We start from the raw sequence: 13,170 nt of genomic DNA on the forward strand, positions 1-13,170 counted from the left end.
CTTCCTTCCTTCCTTCCTTCCTTCCTTCCTTCCTTCCTTCCTTCCTTTCTTCTTTCTTTCCTTCCCTCCTCCCTTCCCTCCTCCCTTCCCTCCTTCCCTACTTTCTTTCCTCTCTCCTTCCTTCCTTTCTCTCTTCCTTCCCTTCTTCCTTTCTTCCATCCTTCCTTATTCCTCCTCTCTTTTCTTCCTCCTCTCTTTTCTTCCTATCTCACTCCTTTTTTCCTTCTTATCTCCCTTTCTTTCTCCTTCCCTCCCTTCCTGACTCCCTTTATTTCTTCTTTCCTAGATGACCTCTACCATCCATATAAGTTTGAAATCCATGATACAAGGGTAGGAGCTAGGGTATCCCATGCAGCACATATGGAGATGAGCTGTGTCCTCCCCTAGCCGCATTAATAAAGAACTTGCATTTTGGGATGGTAAACTGTTCTTTTATTGATTTCTGAGTCCAAAAAGAGAGTCCACTCAATAGACTTTAAAAGACAGAGGGACACCAACAAAAGAATAATGATGCCATCCACAAATACCACTAAGAGTTCAAACACTGAGGCAGCACAAACTTCAAAGGAACTTTCCAGGGTAATGTAGTTCACCCCCACGCACATACCCCTCCCCCGCTGCAAACGATGATTTCTCCGGTCCCATATAATTTTAGCATCCTATTAACTATAATTATTCTCTGCTTTACAAAAGTAGAAAATCATAATTAATCATAACTTATACTTAAGTAGCACTTTAAGGTTCACAAAGCATTTGAAGGTGTCATTTTCTATTTCAAAGAATGAGAGACTGAGGCTTGGAGATGTTCAATTACTTGTCCAAGATCATAAGACTATGAAGCAACAGAACTAGGCTTCAAATTCAAGTCTCCTGTGTCTGTTTAGTTCATTTTGTCCTGCATTATGGTTTCTCTCCAAAGTAGAAGTCCTGTTTGGTACTGATTTACTGAGGGAAGTGCACTGTTCCCTTTGGGTATGTAATGCTATTGACTGACCAATAAGATCATTGTTGTTTGTCTCTGGCAGTCTTTATCTTACCAGCACTTGGAATGCTAACAGTATGCGCTGAAAAATCCCTCTCTCTTCTATTCTTTTCCCTTCTCTGAAAAGTCTCTATCACACCTGTCAAGGGAGCAACTGTGAAAAACTGCATAAAAATAAATTAGTATGGACCATTTGGAGTATCTCAGTTTATGACAGTGGAATAAGGAAATGATCTAAAATATAGCAGCATCCTTGGGCTCTTACTGCATAACTTTTCTCCCCAGGCATGGCTCCAGGCATCCCTTTGCTCAAAAATATCTTCCCTCCAAAAACTAAACTAAAATGTTCAGTTCACTTTTTAAAACTGGTGGAAATTCCATCAATTGGATATTCAGTTGATATAGCAAATGAATAGGAACAGCTGTGGTACAATAGGAAAAAAAAACTAACTAGATTTGCAGTTGGTAGTCTGGCTTTCAAGTCTCTACTCTGCCCTCACTAGCCAGCTGCGGGAGCTCTGGGATAACTAGATCACAGAGACACCTAGTGAGTACCATCTAACCTTCAAGAGTCTCAGCGTCTACAACCACAATATCAGGACAATGACATACCCATTACTCAGTTTCTGTGGGTTAAGAGAACAAACAAAAAAGTTTGACCCTACGATCCCATCAAGCTATCATCCTATATCATTCTATGTCTACCCTTTCTTTCTCATTCCTAATAAATTCCTAGAGAAAGCCATCCATTATTTTCCTTTCCCTTCCCTATTCCATTCTATTTTCCCTACACAAAATATATCACTTTCTGCTTCCATGTCCACTCACAGCTTTTCCTCCATGCCTATAATATATTCTTCTTCACCTTTTAAAATCCTCAGATTTCTTTGAGTTTATGCTCAGGTACTCCTTCCTACATCAGACTTTTCCCTCCCCCCCAAAAAAATTATTATGGTCCTCCCCCTAAAAATAACTTTGTATTCAGTTTGAACAACCTTTATAATTACTTATCTTCGAACATATTGTTCTTTTCATTAGAAACTTAGATCCTTGAAGATTGGTTTCATCTCTCTCTCTCTCTCTCCATATATATATATATATATATATATATATATATATATACATTTGTGACCCAGTGCCTAAGAGTGCCGAGCATATAGTAGGCATTTTAAAATGCCAGTTCATGTTTTAAGTACCATAAGGCTAAATAATATATGTTACCTGCTCTCAAAAAATTTAGAATCTAATAGGGGTGCTGATAATGCACATATAACTTTAATACAAAATAAAACATGGGATTAATAATAATAAATGACATTTATATTGCTCATTTAAGTTGCAAAGGACATTACATATATTATCTCATTTGATCCTCACATCAGACCTGTGAGATAGAGAATGAAGGTTTTATTATTCCCTTTTATATATTAGGAAAGAGACTAAAAAAGACAAAATAGCTGCCCTGAAAGTAATATAGTTGAATCTTCCTAGTGCCAAATTCAGCACTCCTATCTAGTATAAAAAAGAAATAAACCAAGTACTTTAAAGGTAGTTTTAGCTTAAAGAAAAAAAAATATCCTCAGTAAATAAATGTAGCTTTGGGGTTTTTTAGGACTACTCTGCACCACTGAGTTCATGAGATTGTATTGACTTGAAGTAATGAAGAACTTTGTAAACCAGCAGCTACTTTCTTAATACTTGGTCTTGTTATTTCTGTTTATCTCAAGGCTGCCATTAAGCAGATTCTGGAGCATTCTTGCTTGCAATAATCTTCCTTTCCTTTGATTTTAGTTTTTAATTTTCAAAAGCAGTTCCTACTAACTTGGCTTCTATGTATTGATTTTTTTTTAAAGCACCATATTCGGAGTGAGGAGACATTCATTCTTCTGGTTGGATCTCCCCCATTTACTGATATATTACCTTGGGAAATCATTTGACCTTTTCGCTCCTCAGTTGCTGAACTTGTATAATAAGACTGTAATATTGACACTACTTCCCTCACAGGCTTGTTGTACGTTCAAATGAGATAATATTCATCAAGTGCTTTATGTCCAAAATAAGCATTGTTATAAGTATCAAAGTTATTATAATAAATATATTCTATGTCAGAATACTAAATTCTATGTACAGAATACTCAAGTGAAATACTGAGGGTGTTCAAAATATGTATTGAGTTCTTGGAAATCTTATAATCATAATCTGATGGGTTAAGTGGGAAAAACAGGTTTAAAAAGTATATTATAATAACAATAACTTTAATAACAGTTGGTGTCCACCGTGTATGAGTTACTCTGTTAAATACTTTATAAATGTGATGTCATTTAAGCCTCATAACAACCCTGTTTGTTAGATACTATTATTATCCTCATTTTACAGTTGAAGAAATTGAGACAATATGAAATTAAGTGATTTACCCAAGGTCATACAGCTAATAAGTATATGAAATGTGAATTGAAGTGGTATCTTCCTGACTGCAGTCCCAGTTTCCTATCCACTGTACCATCTATTTGTCTCCAATTTGAGAATGTAGATTCATTTTTTTTCAGAAATACTGACACCTGCACAAAATAATATAGGATAGAGAGGACTATTAGAGCCAGGTACAGTATTAGAAGAAAAAATACCAAGTAACAGCAATACATGGTGAGAGGAGATTAATTTTTTTTAAAAGAACAAACAGATCTCTTACTAGAAAGTGCAATAATAGACATTAATAGGGATAGCATAGTGCATAAATTGTTAGACAATGTGAGAACTGGAAATGACAAGAGATGGGGAGGATCACTGTCATTGTTGCAGTGACTGGAACCTGTGTGAGTAGATAAGGAAAGACTTCCAGAGAAAAGAGAACTTGACTCCCACTTAACAATTGTGTGACCATAGATAAGTTGCTAAAACTCTCTTGCTCTCAGGTTCCTCGTCTGTAAAATAGGCATAATAATAACACCTAACCCACAAGGTTGATTACTTATATAAAGTATTTTTCAAACTTATAAAAAGCATTAGGTGATTGTTTGCTATTGTTATTATTTTTTATTATTAGGACCCAGTTCATAGTATTGTTGTATGACTTTGATGAAGATGCATGTAAAGTACTTTGCAAACCTCTAGGTTAGTAGGAGTAATACCAGTAGTCTACATAAGAGAAATTAGCCCATAGGCAAGAAAGAATTACATACACAAATACATTTGTAAGTAATTACAGAAACATACAATCCCACAGTCTCAGAGTAAAAAGGGAACTCAGTGGTTATCAGATACAACATACTCTCAAATGACAATTTTCTTAACAATACTCTGGACATTTGATCATTCAACATTTGCTTTTGTTCATTCAGGGAGAAAACCAACTCTCTCCCAAATCAACCCCTTCCATCTGGACAACTCTACAAGTGCACTCAATATTCCAGCAAATTTGGAAAGCACAACAGTAGCCACTGGATTAGAAAAGATCAGCTTACATCCCAATCATAAAAAGGGCAATGGCAATGAATGTTCAAATTACTAAAGAATTGCACCTATGCCACATAACAGCAATGTTATGCTTAAAATTCTACAAGTTAGGCTTTAGTAGTATGTAAACCCCAAATCACCAAAAGAGCAGACTGATATTCAAAGAAGCAGAAGAATTAGAGACCAAATTGCCAAATTCATTAGGTTATGGAGAAAGCAATGGAATTCCAGAAGAAAAAAAATCTACTTCTGCTTCATTGATTACACTAAAACCTTTCACTTGTGGACCACAACACAATGTTGCAAGTCCTCAAAGAGATGGAAGTACCAGTTTGTTTCCTGAGGAAACAGTTTGCAGGCCAAGAAGCAACAATTAGAACCAAACATGGAACATATGATTGGTTTAAGACTGGAAAAAGAGTATGACAAGGCACCTTATTTATTTAACTTATATGCGGAGTACATCATGGAAAATGCTAGCATGGATGAATCAAAGACTGGAATTAAGGGTTCTGGGAGAAATATCAATAATCTCAGATATGCAGAAGATAACACTCTGGTGGCGGAAATAAAGAAGAAGTAAAAAGCCTCTGAATAGGGTAAAAAAAGAGTGTATCCCCAGTTTATAAATGATCAAATATATGAACAGGTAGTTTTCAGAGGAAGAAATTAAAGATATCTATAAACATATAAAAATTCTCTAAACTGCTATTGATTAGACAAATACAAATCAAAAGAGTTCTAAGGTACCATATCACACCCATCAAATTGGCTCACACAATAAATCAGGAAAATGACACACACCAGAGAAGATGCAGGAAAGTTAGAACACTAATGCATTATTGGTGGAGTTGTGAACCAATACAACTATTCTGGAGAGCAATTTGGAATTATACCCAAAGGGCTATAAAAATGTGCATACAATTTGACCTAGCAATACCACTTCTATGTCTATCTCTCAAAAAGATCATACAAATGGGAAAAGGACCCACATGTCCAAAAATATTTATAGCAGCACTTTTTGTGATGGCAAAGAATTGGTGATTGAAGGGATGCCTATCAATTGAGAAATGTTTGAACAAGCTGTGGTATATGAATGTAATGGAATACTATTTTGCTGTAAGAAATAATGAGCAGGTAGACTTCAGAAAAACCTGGAAAGGTTTACATGAACTGACACTGAGTGAAGGAAGCAAAACCAGAACATTGTACACTCTATCAGCAACATTGTACAATGACCAATTTTGATAGGCTTAGCTCTTCTCAGCAATAAAAGGATCTAAGACAATTCCAAAAGATTCATAATGGAAAATGCCATCTACATACAGAGAAAGTATTGAACCATACTATGCTCTCTCTCTCTCTCTCTCTCTCTCTCTCTCTCTCTCTCTCTCTCTCGGTTTCTTCTTTTTTGTGTTTTCCCCCCATTTGGTTCCATTTCTTCTTTAAAACATAACTAGTGTAAAAATGTGTTTAACATGATAGTACATGTATAACCTATATCAGATTGAATGTCATCTTGGGAAGGTAAGAGCAGAGGGAGGGGGTGAAAATTTAGAACTCAAAATATTATAAAAATAAATGTTGAAAACTAAAAACACACACATCTATATAAAATACACACACATAAATACACATACTTATATTTATAGATTATAAATTACAGAGAAGTAGTTGACCAGCACTGGTTGAGATAATTTCCTCACTTGAGGTTTCTCTGCACAAATGAAATCACAGCTCTAATCCTTATCTAGGGACTATCCTATCAAAATAAAATATTCTTCTTCCACTACTTCCTTTTCATCTTAATTCTTTATTCTGGTGGGAGTCTATTCATTTAGTTGAAATCCACTTCCTTGAATGGTTATAGATTTAGGAGATATGGTCAATTAGGTGGACCTCACTATTAGAAGTTGGCTATGATGAGGGCATTTATATAGATTCAGCGAAAAAGGCACAGATTTGTTCAATGGTCTCTTATTCCACTCTTTTTCCTTGAATTGTGGCAATGAAAGCTAAAAAGTGGCAAGATCTTTTAGATCATACATGATGAACATGATCAGTTCCATGGAGAGCGATAATATCTATCGATTTCCTGCTATTTACTAAGAAGTTATTAAGAAGGAAGGGAGGAAAGAAGGATGTCAATGAAAGAAAGGAAGAAAGAAAAATACATGGATAAATGAACAATCATTTATTAAACACTTATGATCTGCATGGCATTTTACTGAATGCTGGGTATTTAAATATACAAAGTAAGAAAGTTCTTTTCCTCAAGGAGCTTACATTTTAATTCAGGAAGAGAACAAATATATTGTGAATGACCCTGCCATTTCCCTTAATTATAACATTTGGTAACCTAAAGGTCAAAAAGAAAGTTTTAGAATAGTTAAGAGACAATTATCTAAAGTTCATATTTTTCCAAAGGAAGAGAACACAAAATTGTTTTATTAATTGAAGTTCATATTGTTTTTTTCTCCCAAGAGGAGGAAAATCAAGAGCAAGAATATGTGTACATGTATGTGTCTGTGTCCATGTCTTTGTGTCTAAGTATGTGCCTTGAAAAGAAACTACGAATGCTAAAAGATTAAAAAAAACATTAAAGAGAAAAGCTTCTAACAATTCTCTGCAACATCTAATAGGGCTGGAAAGGATCTTAAAATATATAATATGCAAACAAAATTTAGAATGTTTGACCTGGGACCTGAAAACACAGAATGCTAGAATCTAGAAGTTTGATGCTGGAAAAGACCATAAAATACAAAATGCCAGAGTTGTAAGAGACCTTATAGATTAGTAAAAACTAGCGTTTATATACTACTTTAGACTTTACAAATGATACTCCTAAGGACCCTGAGAGATTAGTGTTGTTCTCATCCCTATTTCACAAGTGAGGAAAAAAAATGAGAAAAATTTCAGTCACTTGTCAAGAGTGACTGATAGTTAGCAAGTGTTTGAGATAGGATTTGAACTCAGATCTGGCTCATTCTGAATCTTTTGCTATAATAGATTATTTGTTAGAATAAATTCATATTAATGTCATTTATATTAGATTACTCATAGATTATTTCATTTGTATCTCAGATAGGTGAAATGATTGGCCTGAAATCACAGAAGAATTGAGATTGAATCCAGAATTATTTTTACTCCAAAAAAACCCTTTTTTCAATTATAAACTTTGTAGAACAGTTACAAGGACACTGAATTTGGAGTCAGAAGATCTCTTTGCTTGGGTGAACTTGGGTGATAAAATGTAAGTTCCTTGAGAACATTTTCTTCAGATTTCCAATGCCTATCAGAGAACTGTGCACAAAGGAAACATTCATAAATACTTGATTGATTGTGGTCCTCAATCTCCTCATGTTTGAAATGAGGGGATTAGAACAGATGACCTCTAAAGTGTCATTCTAACGTTAAATATGATTTAGATTCCTTTTCTTCAAAATCTGTGAGTTGTATATCTCAAAATAACTTAGGTGTTTTTTTTTTTCCTGAAGGTTCTGGACAAGTAAGATGCTGCTGTATCTTGATTAATAGCAGTTTAATTGACAATTATTTCACTATTTTCTGTAACTTTTAAAATACCTTTTAAATTAATTAGCCTTGCGTGTCAGTATGTCTGAAAACAGATTTGTCTCCTTTCTACCAAAAAGAAACTCCTTACCTTAACATGTCCATCAGTGACACATATTAAGGTGTAGATGACGTTCTCATTAAATTTTCAGTTGGCATGAAGCTGTAAGGGATAGCCAGCACACTGGATATTAAACTCAAGATCCAAAGGTACCTTGATAGACTAGAGTATTAGGTTGAGTCTGATTAGATTAAATTCAATAAAGACAAAGATTGTCTTGAATTTGAGCACAAAAATTAAAAAAAAAACTTCATAAGCATAAGATAGGAGAAACATGGATAGCCAAAAATGGTTTTGAAAAGGATCTGGGATGGGGAGGCTAGGTGGTGCAATGAATAGAGCACCAACCCTGGAGTCAGGAGGACCTGAGTTCAAATCCAGCCTCAGACACTTAACACAGAAACTAGCCATGTGACCTTGGGCAAGTCACTTAACCCCAATTACCCTCCAAAAAAGCAAAAAAAAAAAAAAGAGAATCTGGGCATTTTAGTGGACTGAAAGCCCATTACAAGTCATCAGGTCAGTGTAATAGCCCAAAATCCTTATGCAATTTGGGACTAAACTATGAATTAAAAAATTTCTAAAAATATGGTAGCTATCATCTTAGTGCCGTCTGCCCTTGTCAGACTGCATTTGGAGTCCTGTGTTTGCTCTTGTTGAGGAAACATATGAATTCGACTTTTGTAATATCCATCCCTGTTATGTACATTCTTATCCTCCATTCACACTGCAAATGACCCTATTAAGGCTAATTCTATTCTACTAATAGGCTAATTCTATTCTACTAATCAACAATGATTTATTAAATGCTTGCTCTGTGCCAGGAACTGTACTAAGTGCTGAGGATACAATTTAAAAAATATATATATAGTCCCGCCTTCAAAGAACTCAATGGAACAGGGAGGGCAACATATATATGCAATAAACTGAAATTGTTTCTTAACTGATCTTCCCATTTCCAATTTTTCCCTCTTCCATTTCACCGGACACATTGTTATCTGAGCAGATTCTTAAAGTTCAGATCAAAACCATTCACTTCTTCAAAATCCTTTAGTGGCTCCTTATTACCCATATTCTCATCTTCAAAAATCTGGCCCCAGCATATCTTTCTAGACATCCTTCAAGATACCCCCTGCCATGTTTTCTATATATGATTTCTGTGATGGAGTTCTTACATTTTTTTCTATCATGGATATTTTTGGCAGCCTAGTGAAGCCTATGGATAACTTTTCAAAATAAAATGTATAAAATAAAATGCATAGGATTACAAAGGAAACCAATTATATTGAAATAGAGTGATTAAGATATTTTTAAAATTATGGCATCTTAAATTTATCCATTGACCACAGGTTAATTCCTGCCCTGTTGAAATGTTCATTGTTTCCCAAACATGGCATATATTTATTTACCTCTAACAAGTCATTACTGTTCTCTCAGTCTGGAATACCCTCTCCTTATGCTTAGCTTGTTGAAACTTTCATCCTGAATTCAATGCTTATATATAAAGTTCACTACTACATGAAGCTTTTTCTACCTCTCCACATATTCCCTACCCCCCAATTCTTTTTAGTTCTTATTCTGGAATCCTTCACACTTTCCAGGTATGGGTAACCTGAGGCCTCAAGGTCACATGTGGCCCTCTAGTTCCTCATATCCAAATTTGTTGGAGTCAAAGGGCCACACTTGAGGCCTAGAAGGTCACATGTGGCCTTGAGGCCACAGGTTGTCCATCCCTGTTAACTATACCATTTTAGGTCTTATTACTATGAGCGATATAGCCTGTGCCTTTAGTGAAATGGAAATACTCTCTGATTTCAGGAATATGTTCTTCTCTCAGGCTGTCTTACCTTTTTGTTGATGCTATCCTTTATGTCTTATAATTCTTAATACATAAAATTAATTTGAGTTCTTATATGTGTCTTCAATATTATTAAGTCTCCATTAATTCATTAAAGACTAACTCAAAAATCATTTCCATCCAGGTTCCCTCTCTGAGTTTTACCATTAGCAATAATTTCCCCACCCCAAAATAACAGAGGACTTTGTTTTGCTTATTTCTATATTATTTTTTTTTGAGACTGGGTCTCCCTATCTCTTTCAAGCTGTTGTTGCAGCAGCCATTCATGGGCCTGATTATACTTGTGGTTTGCATGGAAGCTGTGACTTTCTCCCTTTCTAACTTGTCCTGTTTTGAACTCCTTGGCCAGCCTGGTGGCTCTGTTCCCACAGAGTGGGGAACCATATTGGTGTATGACTTAGTAAGAGTACCTGGTAACTTTAGCCATCCTCTACCTAAGAACTCCTAGCTAGTAGCAGAGATTACCATAATGGGCCAACACATCCCGGCCTAATGCACTAATCATGTGATATTATTTATGGTTGTTATCTGTGTTTGTTTCTTCCCTGTGACTGGACTGTTAGCAACATGAGGGCCAGGATATCTCATATGAATTGAAAAAATTCCTCCAGGAACAAACACTCTGCTACATAAAAAGTGGGTACTTAATACATACTTAAAGGAGGAAGGGAAGGAAGGAATCTATGAACTAGAAAATCCTGTGAGGGTCAATCTCTCTGGTTCCACTGCTCATATGTTTAGAGGTGGTAGAAGATCACTGAGAGGAAGAAGGGGAGAAAAAATTAAAAAATAAATATATACCCTCATCTATTTTAAAGGACCTAAGCAATGGGATTCCTTTCACTTCCCTTGGGAAACTACCAAGTAGTCTAATGGATCTCACTGTTAGAAATGTTATGTATTGCCGTTGTCTATTATGCGACTTACATTGCATTACATTGCAATATGTCACTGGGAGATGTGACATAATATAATGTAAGTGACAGGCAGCTAAAATTTTACAGCAAGAAAACTTTTTTTATATCCAGGATCTGCCATCAAATTTGATAGCAGCCATCAATCCATTTTTTTTTAGTAGATAGATCAAAATTTTGATGCTCATGAAAAGCGGGTCATTTTGAAACATCCACAAACACTTCAGTGCCTGCAAAGCTCAGTTATAATAAATCAGTAAAAGTACGGTAAAACTGGCATCATTCACTCCAAGATTCATCTTCCAAGACTACTGCTTAGAGAGCCCCCTCCCTTTTTCTATCTACCAAAGACTACTGTTGCATCCTTTCCTTCTTTTTTCCTCCCTTTCTTCCTTATTTTCTTTCTCTTATTTTCCCTTCCTTCCTTCCTGTATAGTTCTTTACTCAAGCTTAATTGGAGGTGCTAAAAAGTACTTTTTAAATATTCAAATTTTAGAAAAATGTGAATTATTGCTATTATTTTAATACCATGCTTTGAGTCCTCACCCATTACCTGTATTGTTACAGATTCAAACAAAGGAGAAGTATGATTCACTCTTTCAAGAAATTTAATTCAACAACTATGTGTATATATACATACATATTTATATATATATATATATAGGTGTCCTCACAATGTATATGTAAAAAAACCCACACATATTCACATATATACTCATCTACCTATTTATATATATATTCATATATGCTACATTAATATAAACCTTAATTTATATTTATATAAGGAGAGGGGAATATACAATGATTGATTGCTAAACTCTTGAGTATGAGAACTCCTGTTCATTTAAAAAAAAAGTGGGCACTATTTGATGTTGTACTTTTAGTATCCATTGATTAATGAAACTCAAAATGAAAATGCTCAGTTCATATTTAGAATAGCAGATGCCTTGCACTAATTCTTTGTCTCCCCCTCCCACAGTGATCTGAAAACTGCAGGTTGGGGAACACTGACTTATAGCAATGAAACTCAATTTGTTGGATTTTTTTTAAAGTAAATCAAGTAGTATTATTAAAGAGTCTATTTTGTGGTCGACAATTTTCTAGGTGCTCAGGATACAACCAAAAAAAGTGAAATTGTCCCTGACCTTAAGATTCTTAACATCTATCTGACTACAGATTTCTAAAAGTCTGCCTTGTATAAAACTTTGATATGCTCCCTAATCAGGATAATTTTTCATTACATGTTTACCTCTTCCTTTTCAAGCCAATCTTATTATAGTAAGAAGGGCTATTATTTGTGAGGACAGACTATATGGAGCCTAGACAGAATTTTTGGTTTGAAATCCTTCCTAGTGCCTTTCATCCATACCTAAACTATGACTGGTCACATAACTCTTTCTAATTTAAAGATTTTGATCTTAGGTAGGGAAGCCTCAAGCACAGTTGGTTTTGAGTAGCTTTACATATGCACTGTGCTTTGAATGAAATTTCAAAGAAAGATTTGTGCTAATTGGATAAATAGTATTTGCACATTGCCCATATTTGAATCACAATTTCATAGGCACATGATCAGAACTCTTAGGATTTGGACTCCCCATCCTAACATGTACATAATGCTGATTCATAACTTTGTAGTGATTTGATGATTTGGAAAGTCTAATATATTTGGGTAGAATTTGAACTTGTCATTTTTAGTTTCCATATGCAACTGGATTGGATATGGAAGAACATTTCCCTCTAATTAGGATGTCTTTGATATCCCAGAGAAATAGCACAAAATCTAATGGGATATCGAAAATCTAGGTGTGTGAAAAATGTGATGCCTTTTTGTTCTTAAGGAACAAAGAAATTCTTAAATGAAAGTACTAAAAAATGTTGAACAAAGAGACTTCACCCAAGTTAGCAAGACACTGAGTTCATTCTGTTTTAGGAAGCCTTGGTTTATTTCCTGATTCCTAGGAGCCCTGGCCAGAGGGGACCTATGTCAAAACCCTGCTTCTATGTACTAACTGTATGACCTTAGGAAACCTCTTAGCCTTCCTGGGTTTCATTTCCTATTATGTAGAAGGAAAATACCAGCCCAATATCTACAATTCTATGACTTTACCTGAAAGTAAAGAAAAAGCAGAAGGACCTGAGGAGAGGGAAATTTAGTGAAGGAAAGGATAATTGGTAAATTATGGTAAATCAAAACAAATTGATAGCATGAGGTTAAAAATAGTCAGGAGGGAAGGGAAAAGCAGTTGACTATGATTATTTGGGTGTTAGAAGGTGATATATATATAGGGAAAGGTGTTACTATAACTGCTAGAAAAAGAAACATCACCCC

At 35.0% G+C, this 13,170-nt stretch overlaps 1 protein-coding gene across 1 annotated transcript in view; it reads left to right on the top strand.

The window, feature by feature from the left end:
- CDH8 (cadherin 8) overlaps positions 1–13,170 on the top strand; it is a 527,584-nt gene that overhangs the window by 454,631 nt on the left and 59,783 nt on the right. The gene's annotated exons all lie outside the window — the stretch shown is intronic.

Source organism: Petaurus breviceps, unplaced genomic scaffold, assembly GCF_028583685.1.
Source record: "Petaurus breviceps papuanus isolate PSGF00001 unplaced genomic scaffold, PetGlider_PUasm1.0 176, whole genome shotgun sequence".
NCBI classification, from domain to species: domain Eukaryota; kingdom Metazoa; phylum Chordata; class Mammalia; order Diprotodontia; family Petauridae; genus Petaurus; species Petaurus breviceps.